This window comes from Helianthus annuus, chromosome 11 (genome assembly GCF_002127325.2).
Source record: "Helianthus annuus cultivar XRQ/B chromosome 11, HanXRQr2.0-SUNRISE, whole genome shotgun sequence".
In the NCBI taxonomy this organism is placed as follows: Eukaryota; Viridiplantae; Streptophyta; class Magnoliopsida; order Asterales; family Asteraceae; genus Helianthus; species Helianthus annuus.
In genome coordinates this window covers 171523357-171528268 of record NC_035443.2, presented here as the reverse complement: position 1 = coordinate 171528268, position 4912 = coordinate 171523357, and the positions used below count along the sequence as shown (strand labels likewise).

At 42.9% G+C, this 4912-nt stretch overlaps 1 non-coding gene across 1 annotated transcript; it reads left to right on the top strand.

The window, feature by feature from the left end:
- Window positions 1-938: 938 nt before the first annotated feature.
- LOC118484520 lies at window positions 939-1044 on the top strand. Its single transcript, XR_004873630.1, has one exon. It is a non-coding gene; the product is annotated as a small nucleolar RNA R71 (small nucleolar RNA).
- Window positions 1045-4912: the final 3868 nt, after the last annotated feature.

Sequence of the window (4912 nt, the reverse complement as noted above, 5' to 3'; positions counted from 1 at the left end):
GTTCGTTTTCTTCCTCACTTTCTTGACCCGTTATATCCTCAACCACCCCTTCAACCAAATCCGGTGAAGGATTGGTTTTATACTCTTTCCCACTTCTCAAAACACTCACATGATGAATATTAACATTGTTACCTCTTGACGTACCGTGAGATGGATTTACCTTAGTGTCGCTTGGTAATTGACCTTTACCCTTCTTCAATTCGGACACTTCGGTTGCAAGTTGACCCATTTGAGTGGTCAAAGTTTGGATTGCTTTGTCTCGCGCCTCATCCTTTTGTATGCGTGCGTCATCCATTTGGTTCCTCTTTTGCATCTCCGCTTGCATACTCTTCAACATTTCCATCATTTCATTTCCACCCGAAGACCCCCCTTTTTCTTGACCCGCTTGGTATTGCCTTTGGTATCCTTGGTTGTTCCCACCTCTATATCCACCTTGATTATTGTAAGGTTGGAGCGAACCATAATTCCCTTGGCTACCTTGAAAGTTCGGGTTTGATTGATTCGAAGGGTTCCCATAACGAAAATTCGGATGATTTCTCAACCCGGGGTGATAAGTGTTAGAATTCATGTTGTAATTTCTACCACCCCCTCCTTGACCTTGAATGGCATGAACTTCTTCAAATTGCCCTTCAACCATTCCTTGGCAATTTTCCGCCGCATGACCTATTTCATTACACAATGCACAAACGTCATAAATTTGATTAGAAGTTTGTATATTACCATCATCAACCGCGTGCACTTGTGTTCGAGTAACGGCCGGTCGTGCTCTCCTTGAAGCTTGAGCCTTTCTCTTTGAGGTGATCGCCATTTGTTCCAAAAATTCCCAATCCTCATGCTCATAATTTGTGCCAAAAGTTCCATTTGTGATGGACATCAAATCTCGTGCATCTTCGGCACACAACCCTTCATGAAAAGCGTTCATTAACTCCCAAAGCTCAATCCCATGGTGTGGACAATTTTTAATCATCATGTTCAAACGCTCAAATGCTTCATGGAACATTTCGCCTTGTTGTTGTTGAAAGCTCCTCAATCCTTTTCTCGCATCATTGGTCTTTTGGGCGGTATAGAATTCGTCTAAGAATGTTTGTTGCATCTCCGCCCAAGTATAAATAGATGCTGAAGGCAAAGTGTAGAACCACTTCTTTGCCTTGTCCTCCAAAGAAAATTGAAATAGTACCAACTTGATATCATCGGCCGAAAAACCTTGACTCCCAAGAGTATTGCAAATTGAGTCATAGGCTTCCAAATGGAAATAAGGCTCCTCCGTTGCTAGCCCCTTATATTTCGGCAAACTTTGTAACGAATTGGTTCTTACTTCAAAAGTTCTCCCTTGGTTGTTATGAGGAATAACCACCGGTGAAGGATTGTGCGTTATCACCGGTCTAAAATGTGCTTCAATTCCCCTTGCATTTTCCCTAAGATGCCTCCTTGGCACACCAAATCGACCTCTTGGACGAACTTGACCCATTGGCCTTTGCATGGGCCCTTGTGGTACGATTGGTTGTTGAATTGGCCTTTGAATTTGCGGTTGCACCTGTTGTGGTCGAACTTGTTGCAAAGGAACCGGGCGTTGCATTTGCGGCCCTTGTGGCCTTGGCCTAATATGTTGAGGTATGAGTTGTTGTTGAACCCCACCAACATTTGGAATCACTTGTACTTGGCCTTGCGTATAACCGTACTCCCCTTGCTCTCCATCACCCCCATAACCGTATCCTTCTTCATCAAAACCTTCAAATTCCTCATAACCTTCATCATACCCATCTCCTTGAATTCCCGATGATTACCCAAATGGAATAGTCGAGTATTGGAAACCCGATTGATTTGGTGGTCGATACGGTGTAGCATGGACAATAGACGAAATTGGTGCCATAGTATGGCTCGAATATGATGGACCTGCACCCGGGAAAAAATGGGATAATGGTGGTATAGTAGTGGAAGGGTTAAAGGTGACGGTTGGTTCTTCTTGGGTAGTAATGGGCTGTGTGGTGTTGGTTGGTGTAACCTGTTGAGGTATGGTGGGTTCGGTAGTATTTGGTGGAATGGTAGTGTTAGGTGAAGGTTGAGTGGATGTTGGTATGAATGATGAGGTAAATTCACCCGTAGTGGGTGGTGGTGGTGGTGGATCCATGTATCGAATTGGTGTAACTGGTGTTGTTGGTGAACTATTGATTGTATTTTCCCTTAGCAAAATTCTGTTTGCTCGCAAAGTTCGCTCGATTTCCGGATCAAACGCCAATGGTGATAGCTTGTGAGAGCTCCTAGTACGCATGCACCTGTAAATACCTGCACACTAACACACCTCGCGTAAACCAGAAAAATAACAAACTTAAAGCAAAAACAAAAATAACACACGTTGCGCACTACTCCCCGGCAACGGCGCCAAAATTTGACGTGATGTCGTGGTCACGCAAATTTAATCCCAAAAACAACTATGTAAATAGTGGTAAGCGGGTATCGAACACAGGGAGTTTGTGGAAAATGTGTTATTTGAAAGTTATCTAAGTTAACTAAAATTAAACTAATTGTAAGAAAAATAAAATTCACGAGTTGTTTTGATTTGATTGGTTTTAAAAACTAAGATTAATTAACTAATTTGCGAAATGAAACTTGAAGTTGTAAACAATTGAGAAATAAACGACTATCTTGTGTATCCGGTTTGCTTCAACTTTTGTGTTAATCATTTAACTAGAAAGAACTACATAGACATAGTTCATGCATAAACAATTGCAGTGATGAAAGGGGACGAAGTACTCAGATTCCGAGAACGTGAGGTTATCACCCGATGATCAATCAACCCTTACCCAAACCTAACTATACCCATGATATCCCGATTGCCAACGGCACCAAGAACGTATGGTTTCTAATTAGTTTAAAATAAGAATCAACCTGTTACTAACAATCGATTATACACCATAACAATCAATTTAAATGAAAAGAGATTGATATTCTAGAAATGCAAATAAGAACACAAAAGTCTAAACAAACCTTCACCACAAGATAGTCATTAAAGTACCTAGCCACTCATGGCTTTAACACACATCATGACAAAATAGAAATAAAACCAAAGTTCACAAGTTCCACCAACAAAGACAAGAATATAATGCAAAGATTGTTCCCCAATGATTCTAGTGAAAAGATTATGCAAAAGATGTGTTCCCAAGTTCTCAAGACTCTAATTTATGCTCCCAAGTCGTGTTCCATTCAGGTGTAACCGAAGACCCATGATGAGGACCCTTAAAGCTCCATAAAACGGCCAATTAATGCAGGAGTTACCAATTTGGAACAATCGGCGCCGTAAGCTACGGCGCCTGCCGTAGCTTACGCCACCCAGCGAACAATCCATCTTCCATCAGCACCGTAAGGTACGGCAGGAGGCCGTAGCTTACGGTGAGCATTGAACCTTTACGCCGCTTTGCTCCTGTCTTACGGCGGACAATTTGGCACTTCTTTGGGTGCCGTAGCCTACGGCAGAGGCCGTAGGTTACGGCCTTGAATGGCTTTTTGCTCTTTGTTTCCTTCATTACACTTGGTTCCCACACGCCTCGATCAAGCCAACTTCTAGTTCCCATTCAAGCCCTCTAAAACCCGCATCTTGTACACTTTAACACCTGCACCATCATTAACTTGTGATTACCTAATTCATACAAATAACCGGATAAAATATAGAGAATGTGCGTTATGTTAAGCCTTTTAAGGGTTGTCCTACGGACCACCCGTCAGTAGTCTATGACTCTCTGTCAGAAAGAGATAAAAGAACTACGGTTCAACTCTCTATGCCTTTGATTCTCTAGAATCTCGGCTAATATTATAAAACATCATTGTGATTAGGCTTTATGCCGCCCATACTATTTATATAGCTAAAATAGGATATATTCAAATCCTAATATTTAATGAAATAAAAAGTTAACCAAATATGGTCTCTGTACCATGGTTGACAAATTGTCATAAAAGACAATCATATAATAATCTCCTAAATTAAAATGTTGTTATCATCTGTAACAGATTCAAGTTACAATGGCGGATCCCAATGGAGAGAACAGCCACACGAATGAAGATGACTATGACAATGCGTCAGTACATTTGACAGGCGCACAGCTAAAGGCTCTGATCAACAATGCTGTCCAGGCAGCTATTGATCGTCAACATACTGAGTCTCAAGGCAGATCTGTGTCAAAACCACCCTCTAAACCAAAGACACACTCCAAACCACCCTCTGAACCCAAGAAAGATGACGACAAGCATTCGTCTACTGAGCACAGCGTTCACCGCGATAGAGAATATACTGATGCGTCCAGTGCTAAGGGTTGCACCTACAAATACTTTGTATCATGCAAGCCCCGTGAATTTACAGGGGAAAAAGGTGCGGTTGATTGTATCACCTGGCTGGACGAGATGGACACGATTGTGGACATCAGCGGGTGCGCTGAGAGGGACGTGGTTAAGTTTGTGTCCCAGTCATTCAAGGGCGAGGCCCTGGCATGGTGGAGAGCTCTGGTGCAGGCTTCAGGTAAGTCTGCCTTGTACAAAATGTCATGGGGGGAGTTTATTACCCTCATAAAAGAAAACTACTGCCCTCAGCACGAGGTTGAGAAGATTGAGGCAGATTTTGTCTCACTAGTGATGACAAACCTGGATTGTCAAGCTTATCTGACAAGTTTTAACACTATGTCACGCCTGGTGCCATATCTTGTGACACCAGAACCACGAAGAATTGCCCGATTCATTGGGGGCTTAGAGCCGGCAATCAAGGCCAGCGTAAAGGCCTCTAGGCCGACGACCTTCAGGTCGGTTACTGACCTCTCCTTGTCTCTTACACTTGATGCTGTCCGTCTGAGGGCACAAAGGAGCAAGGAGGCTGAAAAGCGAAAGCGTGAGGATGATACCTCACGAAAGTCTGGGAAAAAGCACCGTG